We start from the raw sequence: 15423 nt of genomic DNA, 5'->3' as shown, positions 1-15423 counted from the left end.
TGTGTCCTAAGATATGGTCAATTTTGGAGAATGATCCATGGGCTGGTGAGAAGTTGTGTATTCAACTTTGTTAGGATGAAATTTTCTGTATATGTCTGATAAGTCCATTTTTAAGTCATGTTTAAGTCCTTTACTTATTTGTTTAGTTTATGCTTGGAGGATCAGTCTCGTACTGTCCAAGGGGTATCAAAATCTCCAACTATTATTATTCAGGAAGATAATATTGTTTGAATCATTTGGGGTTTGTTTTATGTATTGAGGAGCATTTAGATTGGTTGCATAAATGTTAATGATTGAAATATTTTCATGTTGTATGCTTCCCTTGACCAGTATGTAGTAGCCATCCTTGTCTTTCCTTATTTTTGTTGGTTCAAATCCAATTGTCTCAGCAAATAAGGTCGTGATGACTGTTTCTTCTCTAATTTCCATTTGCCTAGATTACTATTTTTCATCCCTTCACCCTGAGTCTTATTTTGTCCTTAGAAGTTAGATGTGTTTCTTGGAAATAACAGATATGGGCCTTGAGTTTTTCTATCTAGTCAGCTAGCCTGTGCCTCTTTAGTAGGGAATTCAAGCCATTAACATTTATTGAGATAATCATTAGGTATGGTGGAGTTTTGGTCATCTTGTTTTTCAGAGATCCAAAGCTTAGTTTTATACCTTGCACTATTGTGGAAGCCAGGCTATATTCTTTAATTTCTGGGTGTGTTTACTTTGGTGATGGACTATAGTGCTGACCAGTATGAAGAATGGTTCTGAATCCTTCCTGGAGAGCTGGTCTAGTTATGGTAAATTTCCCTAACATTTGCACATGAGAAAAATATTTGATTTCTTCATCACAATTAAACCTCATTTTTAGCAGGATACAGGATCCTGGCTGAAAATTGTTTTGTTTAAAAAGGTTAAAAGCCAATGACCATCCTCTCCTGGATTGAAAAGTTTTAGCTAAAAATCTGCAGCCATCTTGAAAATTTTCCTTTTTTAGATAAAACGTTTTTTATTCCTGTTAGCTTGCAGGATTTTCACTGTCATATTGACTTTGGCAATGTTAATTACAACGTCAAGGAGATGTTTTATTTGGATTGAGTTGTGCTGGGGTGCTAAAATTATTTACTGTCTGAATTTCTGTTTCTCTCACAATGCTTGGGAAATTCTCTGCCACGTCTTGAAGGAGGATCAATGCTTTTAGGATCTTCTAATTTTCCTTCAGAAACTCCTATAAGTTGGATGTTTGGTCTTTTGTAATAATCCCATGATTATCTCCAGAAGATTCTGTTTTTGCTCTCTCTTTCTCTCTCTCTCTTTTTTTTTCTGCCTCTTTGAGTGACTGGGATAGTTCCAAAGTCTTGTCTTCAATTTCTAAAATTCTCTTTTCTCCATGTTCTTTTCTATATTTAGGCTCTATACTGTGTTTTGAAGCTCCTTGAATGTCTCTTTCAATTCCTTAACTCTGCTATAACTTTCCTGATTATGTCCAAAACCTTGGTGACTTTTTCTTTAAATTCACTAATTTCTTGAGACATCTTTTATACTTTTTTTTTCTGGTATTCTATTTCCATCTTCTTCACAATTCCATTCATCTTATTTGCCATCCATAGTCTGAATTCTATTTCTTACATTTCAGCAATGTATCTGTGGATGGGATTTTCTGCTTTATCCCCCTTGTAATCTTTGAGGGGAATTGATCTGCTCTGATTTTTTGTGTTGCCAGAATTCGTCTGCTGGCTTCGCTCCTTGAATATTTTCAGCTTTTTAATAGTAATTATACTTTTTTAGTTGAAATGTTAGGTTGTCCCTGAATAGTTGGTAAGAGATAATCTAATTTGGGACCCTTAGGGAACACTGTGTTAAGTCTATTAGGCAACTAAAACTGGTGGAGTGAGACCAGATCTGGGGTCCCCAGGAATTGGAGCTGACCACCCCTTCACCAATGAGTGGGAGTTTGTGCTTTTGGCCCTTCCCCCACAGCCTCATGAAGCTCCCTTCAGACCTTCAGAGAGAGTCTCTCAGGAGTGTCTTTGCTTAGATAGCACAAACTGATTCTGTCCTGATGTCAGCCTGTCTTCTTCCCAGTTTAAAGGATCTGCGGTATTTTGCTGGAGTTTCTGTTGTATAGAGATCAGCTACGGTCCCAAACCCAGTGGTAACAGCTGGAGGAAGAGAATTCTCAGACATACCCACTGTTCCCACTCCTCTAGGGAACAACCACCCTTGCACAAACAAATTCAAATTAGTGGTGTCCTATGGCTCCAGTCAGGGATGGCTAGAGAATAGGAATCTATGCACAGTTCTAAGAGTTCCAATTGAACTCACTCTGGCAGCATGACGAATTCCAAAAAGCCATGGTCCTTCTCCACCCCAGCCCTGGCTATGACTAGATAAAATGCAGCCATGCCTAAGGAGTGGTCTGGTTCCTGGGCCTTCCCAGTGCCAGTTGTCTGTTGGTAAGCCTGTCTCTCTCCAAGTTGCTAGGAGGGAAGCCGAGGGTCTGGGGGTTGCTAGACACAGACACCAGGCAAGGACTCTCCTGAGGGCAGGGGAAAGATCCCCTCTGGCAGGAGTGAGAGCCAGGAGAGGCACACCTGGCCTCGCCAAAGTTAGAACTGCAGCTCCCCCTGTCTCCTCTCATGGCAGTGAGCGCTCCCTCCCCCTGGCTTAGCATCCCACACAATGCAGAGGTGTCTCAGACTCCCCAACACACAGCCTCAGCATGGGGGAAGTCCAACAGGCAACCCAAGAGGGGAAGGGTGGGCTATGGGCTCAGAGCTGCAGAAAGAAAATTTGTTCACTTTTGCACCAGGCAGGATGGGGACTCCTAGATAGAAATTTCCAGATGCACGAGAACCAGGACTTTGTTGCTGTCTCCCACGGGGTGAAGTGAGAGGTTCTTTGTTCCTTTCCCGCTCACTGAAAGCCCACAGAAGGCCTCTCAGTTGGGGAGGGGTCTCCCATCCCCTTCACACCAGGTGCTCAGTCTAATCACTCCACACCTGAGCTCCGTCATATTTCTTCCTCTGTGCTGGCCTCACAGCTTGTCTCACGGGGGATGATGTGCATCTTGATTGCTTCTCCTTGTGCTTAACTCCTCAATTTCAACTTGTCTGAGTTCACTTCAGTCCAACCTCTCTCCTACTGGACAGGAGCCTCAGGAGAATTTGTCCATCTATTTGTCTATTTGTCCCCCCCCCCCATGATTCCCTCTTTGTACCCATCTTAAAGGTTCACAGACAGTGGAAGTTCCAACACAATGTGAGTTGATTAAAGCTGTGATTATATATACATATTATCATATAGTATAGATAGAGTATATATGACACACGATAATCCATAACATGTATACTTCATAGGGATATTTTATTTTTTATCTTTTTTTGAGACAGAGTAACTCTGCCACCCAGGGTGGAGTGCCCTGGTGTCAGCCAAGCTCACTGCAACCTCAAACTCCTGGGTTCAAGCAATCCTTTTGCCTCAGCCTCATGAGTAGCTGGGACTACAGGCGCCCATCACAAAACCTGGTTAACTTTTTTTGTTTTTAATAGAGACAGGGTCTTGCTCATGCTCTGGCGGGTCTCCAACTCCTAAGCTCAAGGGATCTTGCTACCTCAGCCTTCCAGAATGCTAGGACTTCAGGCAGGAGCCACTGCACCCAGAAGGATATTTTATCTTAAAGTATACAGGCTTTGATTGCCAGTTCATATCCAAAGTCTTTTTTTTTTTTTTAAGGAAGGAGTTGAGTAAATGAACTTTCATGCCAATTATCAAGCATAATCCATATTTACAGAACAGACTCTGTGTTTAAAATTTTTGTGAAAATTAGAATTGGAACTCTAGACATTTTCACCAGGAATGAAAAATAGCCGGGCATTGTGGCGGGTGCCTGTAGTCCCAGCTGTTTGGGAGGCTAAGACAAGAGAATCGCCTAAGCCCAGGAGTTGGGGGTTGCTGTGAGCTGTGTGATGCCATGGCACTCTACCAAGGGTGAAAAAGTGGACTTTGCCTCTAAAAAAAAAAAAAGAAAGAAAGAAAGAAAGAAAGAAAGAAAGAAAGAAAGAAAGAAAGAAAGAAAGAAAGAAAGCAAGCTAACGACTCAAGTGGTGGGCAGATAAGTATGTATGAATGTTTGAGCTTAGCCTGGTAGCCTTATATTCTCAGTGTGGCCTGTGCATTTGGCCATGTGCTTTTCAGTGGAACATAAGATATAAAGTAATATGTTAAGTTCAATAGTATTAAGGATCTTATTTTAAGGGACTAGAGTGCAGATTCCTCCACCATTAATTTATTCAAAGGCATCATCTTTCTTTCTTTCTCAAATTATTTTCTATTGTGTAAAACACTGTAGCACCTAGTTTAACTATCTTTCCAAAAAATAAACACACTAACAAAAACACCCAACAGCTTTTATTTGTATATTTATTTTTTATTTTAGATTAATAAAGGATGCAAATGATTTGGTTACATGGTTTGCATTTGTTAGGTAAAGCCCAAGTTGCAGTCGAGCCCTTACACAGGAGGTGTGTCAGAGGCCCTTCCATTGCACCGGTTAGGTGAGAGGATGCTGAGCCCCGGCCTTTTCTCCTCTTCCCCTCACTCTCCTCATTCCCTCACCAACAGCTTTTTCTACTTCTCACTCTTCCCCCTCCACTATCATCAGCATATCCAAAACTATGGTCTTGACTGTGGTTTTATGAATTAATACAAAGTGTCACTTATTCCTTCATTCTGTGTTCTACACCACATTTTGAAGAACAGACTTTACCTAGTAACAAAATACTCTAAGTACAAAGAGAACTCAAGTGGCACCTGTGGCTCAAAGAAGTAGGGCGCTGGCCCCATTTGCCGGAGGTGGCAGGCAGGTTCAAACCCAGCCCTGGCCAAAAACTGCAAAAAAAAAAAAAAAAAAAAGAAAAAGGAAGAAAGAAAATAAAAGAGAATCATACAAAAGAATCTCTGTAGAAAGGATAGAACATTAAAATTTACAGATAAAATAAACATGTGAAAGTAGCTTAGAAGAATTATAATGAAAAAGGAATTGTCTGCAGGTAGATTACTGGCTCCCTGGCTACCAGTATCCCTAAGACTTTGCCTTCCTCGCTGATGTCCATATGATACAAAATGAGATACTGTCTATGTTACCAAAATGAGATACTTTATACATTACCAGAGACAAGAGACAGAGAGATCTAGCAGTTAGGCAAGAAAAAATATGGATCACAAGGTAGAGAGCACAAACTGTGCTATACACGTCCACTGTGGTCCTCTCTGCTCTTTGGTGCTCCCTTCCCCAACAAAACTTGCATCCTCTCTGCATCCGCCCCACTGTGTTCTCAGTCACTTTCCCTCATTGTGTCCCTGGGGCCAGGCTTCTCCTTTGTGAGACAAAGCTACTGGTGTCAGTGGTGTAACGGTGCAGTGTTCTGGAGGACTACCTTGCTCTGCTTTATCTCCAGTGCCTGTGAACGGCTCCTCCTCTGGTCTTGTCTCCTTCCCATCTGCACGATCATAGCTCGAGATGTTCTCTGGTCTCAAATCCCATTGAAAGAGAAGACTGGTGTGGTTTGAAGTAGACCTGTTATTTTTGTGTTTTTATTAACCAGAAAGGATCAAGTTGAAACTCAGCAACAGTGAAAGAGAGTGGGAAAACTTGACTCCCCTTTTGTTATTGTACTTACATACTTTTTTGTGCGCTGTCCGTTCATGTGTGTACACATTCATTCCACAGACACTTGTACACTGCCTGCGCATGCCAGACTCATGCTGGTGGCAGGGAATCCACGCATAGACAAAGAAGGCCTTCTTCATAAGGATCTTACAGAAAAAGATGGAGAGGAAATACATGAAAAAATGATTAATCTGAGCATTTTGTTGTAAAGGCACAGGAAGGACTATGGTACTGTGGGCCTAGGAGGGATGCTCGGTTGGGGCAGGTCTGCTGCCTGAAGCTGAGAAACAGGCCAAGTGGAGGAAGGGCTCTGGGTGCAACGGTCTGGGCAGGGAGCACAGGCTCACCCCAGAGGCTGGTGCAGTAATGAGGGCAAACACGCTTGCTGTGTTCCCTTCCTAGAAATGTTTTTGCAAACTCTTACTACCTCATGCTTTTTCTGCCTCTACAAAATTTAATTTTTCTGCCAATGATGTTCCCAGAGATAAATAGCCATCTATTTTACTTTGAAGATGAATGTGCAGATTTTAAATATTTTACAGGCAAATGTACTGTGTATTCCAATGAAATTCATAACTTGGGTGTGTTAGTTTTTAATTAAAAAAAATGTCATCCTATGTACACAGTTTATAGACAATTTAACTTGAAGCTTTGAAAGACAAATGTGTTAGTGGAAGAAATGCCTGTAAGTGCAAGGGGCATATTCCAAACACAACTTTGAAGTGGCTCTGTTAGATTAAGAATCTTCATTTTATGTTATCTTATTCCTTTAAGGAAAAAAACCCCACCATTTGGCATTTTTCCTTGGTGACTGACTCCTTACCATATAGGAAAAAAAAAAACCCATAAAACTCTAGTTCTCTTAATTGTATTCATAGTAATATTTTTATTGCTCTTTGTTTAACTTTAATTTCATGCCAAATCTAAATACAAAATAGTAAAACATGAAACATGCTTACCAATTTAAATAATATTCATGAACTATGCCTCTTCACCTTGCCATCATTCTTTCAGTGAATTTAACTTAACACTATACACTTAGACACTCCCAAATGTCATTTAAGTTAATTTTAGTCAAATCATAAGTGCATTAAATCTAGTTAGTTAGGCTGTGTGAGTAGCCAAGGTTTAGTATTTTCTAAAAGATGAAATCTTATTGTAGAAAAAAATTGCTTTCTAATTGCGGGCTATGTTATTTGTTTCCAAGTCACTGAAGAGAATGTATCTTGAGGAAATATCCACTTGAATAAAAAGAAAGCCAATCATATATATCTGAGGGTGTTTTTTTCCCCAATGCTTTTGAGATGAAATTCAAATGTTGTCTTAGAAAAAACAACCTCCAAATTAAAAACTATAATGATTATGTTGATTTACACCTCGTATTTTAGAAAAGTATTTCATAATGTTGTAATATTTGACAGTTCTTTTTCTTTTTTTTAAAGTGTAGTCTCTTTTATTTCATTTTTTTTGTTTCTTTGACACGTATTCCCTTTATTTATTTATTTATTTTGTGTTAAACTTTAATATCAACAAGTACTTTTTTCTTTTTGTTAATTTATTAATTTATTTTTTATGGTTAAATCATAGCTATGTACATTTGTGCAATCAATGGGTACAATGTGCTGGTTTCATATACAATCTGAAATATTGTCATCAAACTGTTCAACGTAGCTTTCATGGCATTTTCTTAGTTATTGTATATAGACATTTGTATTCTGCATTTAGTAGATTTTGCATGTACCCATTCTAAGATGCACCGTAGTTGTGGCCCATTTCCCTCCCTCTACCCTGACTTCCCCCCTTCCTTCCCCTCCCTTGGCCCTTTCCCCATATTCTTGTGCTATAGTTGGGTTATAGCCTTCATATGAAAGCTATAAATTAGCTTCATAGTAGGGCTGAGTACATTGGATACTTTTTATTCCATTCTTGAGATACTTTGCTAAGAAGACTATGTTCCAGCTCCATCCATGTAAGCATGAAAGAGGTAAAGTCTCCATCTTTCTTTAAGGCTGTGTAATAGTCCATGGTATACATGTACCACAATTTGCTAGTCCATTCGTGGGTCGATGGGCACTTGGGCTTCTTCCATGACTTAGCAACTATGAATTGGGCTGCAATAAACATTCTGGTACAGATGACTTTGTTGTATTGTGATTTTTGGTCTTCTGGGTATATACCTAGTAAAGGAATTATAGGATTGAATAGCAGGTCTATTTTTAGATTTCTAAGTATTCTCCAAACATTCTTCCAAAAGGAATGTATTAGTGTGCATTCCCACCAGCAGTGTACAAGTGTGCCCTTTTCTCCACATCCACTCCAATATCTTTGGTTTTGGGATTTTGGTATGTGGGGCACTCTTACTGGGGTTAGGTGATATCTCAAAGTAGTTTTGATTTGCATTTCTCTGATGATTAACGTTAATGAGCTTTTTTTCATGTGTCTGTAGATCATGTGTCTGTCTTCTTTAGAGAAGTTTCTCTTCAAGTCCTTTGCTCACCCTGAGATGGGATCACTTGTTCTTTTCTTGCTAATACATTTGAGTTCTCTGTGGATTCTAGCTATTAAATCTTTATCTGAGGTATAACCTGCAAATATTTTCTCCCATTCTCAGGGCTGTCTGATTGCTTTATTTACTATGTTCTTGGCTGTGCAGAAGCTTTTTAGTTTGATCAGGTCCCATTAATTTATTTTTGATACTGCTTCAATTGCCTGGGGAGTCCTCCTCATAAAATATTCACCAGGTTGATTCTTTCAAAAGTTTTCCTTGCACTTTCTTCAAGTATTTTTATAGTTTCATGTCTTAAGTTTAAATATTTTATCCAGTGAGAGTCTATCTTAGTTAATGGTGCAATGTGTGGGTCCAGTTTCAGTCTTCTACAGGTTGCCAGCCAGTTCCCCCAGCACCATTTGTTAAATAGGGAATCTTTTCCTCACTGTATGTTTTTAAATGGCTTGTCAAAGATCAAATAACAGTAAGTAGCTGGTTTCATCTCTTGGTTCTCTATTCTGTTCCAGACATCTACTTCTCTTTTTTTGTGCCAGTACCATGCTGTTTTGATCACTATAGATTTATAGTACAGTCTCAGGTCTGGTAGCGTGATTCCTCCTGCTGTGTTATTATTGCTGGGTAATGTTTTGTCTATTCGAGGTTTTTTCTGATTCCATATAAAATGAAGTATTATTTTTCAAGATCTTTAAAATATGACAATGGAGCTTTGATAGGAATTGCATTACAATTATACATTGCTTTTGTAGTATAGACATTTTAACGATGTTAATTCTTCCCAGCCATGAGCATGGTATGTTTTTCCATTTGTTAACATCTTCAGCTCTTTCTTTTCTTAAAGTTTCATAGTTCTCTTTATAGAGATCTTTTACGTCCTTTGTTAGATAAACTCCCAAATATTTCATCTTCTTTGGCACTACTGTGAAAGGAATAGAGTCTTTGACTGTTTTTTCAGCTTGGTTATTGTCGGTATATATAAAGGCTACTATTTTAGGGGTGTTGATTTTGTAGCCTGAGACATTGCTATATTCCTTGACCACTTCTAAAAGTTTTGTAGTATAATCCCTAGTGTTTTCCAGATATACAATCATATCAACTGTGAAGAGTGAAAGTTTGATCTCTTCTGACCCTATGTGGATACCCTTGTTCGCCTTTTCTTCCCTAATTGAAATGGATAAAAGTTCCATTACAATGTCAAAGAGCAATGGAGACAATGGGCAACCTTGCCTGGTTCCTGATCTAAGTGGAAATGATTTCAATTGAACTCCACTCAATATGATGTTGGCTGTGGGTTTGCTGTAGATGGCCTCTATTAGTTTAAGAAATGTCCCTTCTATACCAATTTTCTTAAGTGTTCTGGTCATGAATGGATGCTGGATATTGTCAAAAGCTTATTATGCATCAATTGAGAGAATCATATGGTCTTTATTTTTTAGTTTGTTTATGTGCTGAATTATATTTATGGATTTACGTATATTGAACCAGCCTTGAGACCCTGGGATAAATCCCACTTCATCATGGCGTATAATTTTTTGATGTGTTGTTGGATTCCATTTGTTAGGATCTTATTGAGTATTTTTGCAGCAATATTCATTAGTGATATTGGTCTATAATTTTCTTTTCTTGTTGGCTCTTTCCCTGGTTTAGGGGTCAAGGTGATGTTTGCTTCGTAGAATGTGTTGGGTAATATTCCTTCCTTTTCTACATTTTGGAAGAGGTTTAGTAATATAGGTACTAGTTCTTCTTTAAAGGTTTGGTAGAATTCTGACATAAAGCCATCTGGTTCTGGGCTTTTCTTTTTAGGGAGATTTTGTATAGTTGATGCTATTTCAGAACTTGATATAGGCCTGTTCAACATTTTCACTTCATTCTGGCTAAGTCTTGGTAGGTGGCGTACTTCCAAGTATTGGTCGATTTCTTTGAGGTTTTCATATTTCTGAGAGTAAAGTTTCTTGTAATATTTGTAAAAGATTTTTTGAATTTCTGAGGGGTCTGTTGTTATTTCATCATTACCATTTCTGATTGATGAAATTAGAGGTTTTTTTCTTTTTTTTCCTAGTTAGGTTGGTCAAAGGTTTATCTATTTAATTGATCTTTTCGAAAAACCAACTTTTGGATATCGATCTGTTCTATAATTCTTTTGTTTTCAATTTCATTTAATTCTGCTCTGATTTTGGTTATTTCTTCTCTTCTGCTGCATTTTGGGGTTGGAGTGTTCTTCCTTCTCCAGTTGCTTGAGATGTACCATTAAGTTATTAACTTCCTCTGTTTCCATATTCTTGAGGAAGGCTTGCAGTGCTATAAATTTCCCTCTTAGGGCTGCCTTTGCAGTATCCCAGAGGTTTTGATAGTTCATGTCTTCATTGTTGTTTTGTTCCAAACATTTGGTGATTTCCTTCTTAATCTTGTCTATAACCCATCTATCCTTCAGCATAAGGTTATTTAGCTTCCATGTTCTTGTATGGGTATGCAGATTGCTGTTGTTATTGAGTTCAACTTTTATTCCAACATGGCCCTAGAAGATGCAAGGAATAATTTCTATTTTTTAAAATTTGCTGAGGTAGATTTGTGGCCTAGGATGTGGTTGATTTTGGAGTATGTTCCATGGGCTGATGAGAAGGGTATATATTCAGTTTTGTTGGGATGAAATGTTCTGTAGATGTCTGTTAAGTCCAGATGTTGAATGGTTAAATTTAAATCTAAAATTTCTTTGCTTAGCTTCTTTTTGGAGTATCTATCCAGCACTGCTAAAGTGGTGTTAACATTTCCAACTACTATTGAGCAGGAGGAAATCACATTGCTCATGTCTGTTAGAGTTTCTCTTATAAATTGAGGTGTGTTCTGGTTGGGTGCATAAATATTAATAATTGAAATCTCATCATATTGAGTATTACCTTTAACAAATATGAAGTGTCCATCCTTATCCTTCCTTAGTTTGGTTGGTTTAAAGCCTATCGCATCTGCGAATATATTGCAACACCTGCTTTTTTTCTGCTTTCCATTTGCCTGGAGTATAGATGACTATCCCTTCATCTTGAGTCTATATTGGTCTTTTAATGTAAGATGAAATTCTTGTATGCAGCAGATATCTGGCTTGAGTTTTTGTATCCAGTCAGCCAACCCGTGCCTCTTTTGAGGACATTTAAACCATTCAGATTAATTGAGAATATTGATAAGCTTTTTGAGAGTCTGGTGGACATTTTTAATTCTTTTGTGACTGTGGAAGTTGGAATTTGATCAAAATTTTCTAGATTTACTTTTGTGGTGGAGGATTATGCTGGTCTTTATGGAGGATAGGTCTGAGAATATCCTGGAGAGCTGGTTTAGTTGTGGCAAATTTCTTCAACATGTGAATGTCATTAAAGTATATAATTTCTCCATCATAGATGAAACTCAATTTAGATGGTACAGGATCCTGGGTTGAAAGTTATTTTGTTTTAGGAGAATAAAAGTCAATGACCATCCTGTTCTAGCTTAAAAAGTTTCAGCAGAGAGGTCTGAAGTTATTCTAATATTCTTCCCCTTGTGGGTAATGGTTTTCTTTCATCTGGCTGCTTTCAGAATTTTCTCCTTCATATTAACTTTAGTGAAATTGATTACGATCTGTCTGGGGGATGTCTCATTCAGGTTGAGTGGTGCTGGAGTTCTGAAAGTGTCAGATATCTGAAATTTAGAATCTCTTGGCATGTCTGGAAAGTTTTCTTTCATAATTTCATGGAGAAGAGATGCTGTGCCTTGTGAATCCACTTCATCGCTTGCAGGGATCCTTATAAGATGAATATTGGTTTTCTTTGAATTATCCTAGAGCTCTCTGAATGATTGATCTGTTTTTGCCCTCTATTTATCTTCATTTTTGAGAGTTTGGGAGTGTTTGAAAACTCTGTCTTTGATTTTAGAAGTCCTGTCTTCTGCTTGTCCATTCTGTTACTGAGGGATTCTACTGTGTTTCTCAGATCTTTGAGGGCTGCGACTTCTTATCTCAATGTGTCAAAATCTTTGGTCATTTGGTCTTTGAATTCATTGAATTCTTGAGACATCTTTTGGGTTACTGCTTGGAATTCTAATTCGATCTTATTTGTTATCCAGATTCTGAATTTGATTTCTGACATCTTAACTATTTGTTTTTGCATGGGATATTGTGCTGTGTCTGCCCCATTGATCCTTGGGGGAGTTGATCTACTCTGATTATTTGTATTGCCAGAGTTTTTCCTTTGATTTCATCTCATGATTGTTTTTCACCATTGCCTCTGGCCATCCTCAGAGTTGGGTTGGTGTTTCTCCGAGATTAGACCCTGTGGGGAATCACTCTATTATTGCTGGATCTTCATAGGGAGTGACCCTGTGTAGCTCTTCTGGGCACTGCCCCAGCCATGGAGTTCTGGTTGTGGGAGCAGCTCTGGAGTGTGACACCCCTGGATCCAGCAACCGGGTGGGGGTGGTGCACCTGTTTCTGGGAGTGCTTGGTGCCAGTGACTTTGGCCCAGGGAGCCCAGGGCTCCAGTAGTCTCTGGCCAGGAGAATGGCTCTGTGTAGAGGCATGGAGGGCTCCAGAGGGCCCCGGCTACCAGATTCCCTGGCCAGATGAGTGGGCTAGTGTGGTGGTAGGGAGGGTACAGGATGGAGGACACAGGGTTGCGCAGCTCCCAGAGCTCCTGATCGGGGGTGGGTCGGCCCAGCAGGTGGGGTAGCTGGTCCCTGTGCAGCTCTTACAGAGGTCCAGGAGGGTGCTGATTGTGGGTCACTGGGCAGCTCTTCCGAGGTCCGGGAGGGTGCTGATCGCGGGTCCTGGCACAGCTTTTCTGGAGGTGGTAGGGTGCTGATTGTGGGTCCGGAGCAGCTCTTATGGAGGTCTGGGAGGGTGCCAATCACGGGTCCCGGAGCAGCTCTTATGAAGGTCCGGAAGGGAGCTGATGGCGGGTCACCTGACGTCCAGGAGGGTGTGATCTTGGTCCCCGTGCAGCTCTTCTAGAGGTCCAGAAGGGTGCCAATCTTGGGTCCCAACAAAGCTCTTCTGGAGGTCCGGGAGGGTGCTCATCGCGGTCCTGGTGCAGCTCTTCCAGAGGTGGGAGGGTGTTGATCCCGGGTCAGGGCACAGCTCTTCCGGAGGTCCGGGAGGGTGCCCATAGCAGGTCCCGGCACAGCTCTTCCGGAGTGGGAGGGTCGAAAGTTCTTTTTCAAATATTCTTATTCAATAAATGTTAATTCAACTTTCAATTCACTGAATAGTTATTTGAGGAGTCAGAAACATCATGTGGCTAAATTTTATTACTGTGCATGAGAAGCCCCCAAAGGACTCACAGATAGATCACAAATAATGGACTGATTCATCTAGTCTGAACATGTCACTTCGTGCCTTTCATGGACCTGTAATTGTGCTAAGTCTTGTAGGTGAGACCTCAGAGACAGGCCCTGTGGGCACCAGCTTGGTGCCCTGGCTGCAGGATGCCCAAGGGCCCCATTAAAGCTGAGGTATATACCAGGTCAGACTACAGTGTGAAAAATAAGCTCCTTCCAACAGCAAAAGAAAGGACCAAGGGAAAAGTAAAGAAGCAAGTTCTTGTAATTGGAGAAATCAAAATAATAAACTAATAATGTGCAGCAGGGGTGGTTGTTCTCTATACAACCCTAAATGCTATGAGAAATGCAAAGTAGCAGGATGAGAGGAAAGGAGGAAAGGAGAAGACGGCCCACAGGTGACCCAGGCTAGTCTGGGAGGACTGTAGACAGTGGATGGGAATATGTGCAGCATGAAAAGGCAGCCATGAGGAGGGTGTGGGATTGGGGAGAGTGTGGGATCAGGGGGAGAGTGTGGGATCAGGGGGAGAGTGTGGGATCATGGGGGAGGGGATGTATCGGGGGAGGGGATGGTATAGGGGGAGGGTTTGGGATCAGGGAGGTGGGGTGGGATTAGGGTGAAAGGTGTGGGATCAAGGGGGAGGGGATGGGATCAGGGGGAGGGATAGGATCATGGGGGAGGGTGTGGGATCTGGGGGAGGGTGTGGGATCATGGGGGAGGGTGTGGGATTGGGGGGAGAGTGTGGGATCATGGGGGAGGGTGTGGGATCGGGGGGAGGGTGTGGGATCATGGGGGAGGGTGTGGGATCGGGGGGAGAGTGTGGGATCAGTGAGGAGGGTGTGGGATCAGTGAGGAGGGTGTGGGATCAAGGGGGAGGGGATGGGATCAGGTGGAGGGGTAGGACCGGGGGGAGGGTGTGGGATCAGGGGGAGGGTGTGGGATCATGTGGAAGGGATGGGATCAGGGGGAGGGGTGGGATCAGGGTGGAGGGTGGAATCGGAGGAGGGTGTGGGATCAGGGGGGATGGGATGGAACAGAGAAATGCAAACTATGAAGGAGATGGAAGGGAAGTCATGCCACTGAAAATATTTTACACAAGAAGTGCCTTGAAGGGGTTTGACTTTAGAGTGGACACTGGGAAAAAGTGTGTTAGTGAACTTGAAAATGTTCAATAAAAAGTCATCCAGATCAGGCAGTACCTGTGGCTTAGTGAGTAGGGTGCCGGCCCCATATACTGAGGGTGGTGGGTTCAAACCCGGCCTCAGCCAAACTGGAACAAAAAATAGCCGTGCACTGTGGCGGGTGCCTATAGTCCCAGCTACTTGGGAGGCTGAGGCAAGAGAATCCTTTAAGCCCAAGAGTTGGAGGTTTCTGTGAGCTGTGATGCCACAGCACTCTACCTAGAGTGATAAAGTGAGATTCTGTCTCAAAAAAAAAAAAAATCATCCAGATTGAAGCGCAGAGGAAACAAAGTGATTAAAATACTGTTAGTAGACTAACAGTGACTTTGGGAAGAACAATGTCAGAGGGCCCAGCATCTATGCAATCTCTAAAATAATGGATAAAGAGAAATAGAACAAAAGTATTTAAAGAAATAAGGACTTAAGTTTTACCAAATAGGATGAGAAACATCCTTCCCATACTGAAGAAGCCCAGCAAATACCAAGTAGGATAGAAAAAGCAAACACATAAAACAGCTAGTTATATAAGTTTAAATGACTAAAAACAGAGATAAAGAGAGAATCCCAATTATATAAGTTTAAATGACTAAAAACAGAGATAAAGAGAGAATCCTAAGGGGAAAAATAATGAGAAATAAAGACACATCTTCTAAATGTGTTATCAAGGAGGTGGCTGGCTGAGGTTTCATCAGAAACAAAGCAAGTTAAAAGCAAATGAGATGACAGGTTCTAAGTGCTGAAGGAAGGAAAATCAATCTGAAATCTGGATTTCATAAAAATA

Source organism: Nycticebus coucang, chromosome 7, assembly GCF_027406575.1.
Source record: "Nycticebus coucang isolate mNycCou1 chromosome 7, mNycCou1.pri, whole genome shotgun sequence".
NCBI classification, from domain to species: Eukaryota; Metazoa; Chordata; class Mammalia; order Primates; family Lorisidae; genus Nycticebus; species Nycticebus coucang.
The sequence above is the reverse complement of the archived record's forward strand: the minus strand, read 5'-3'. Positions refer to the sequence as shown.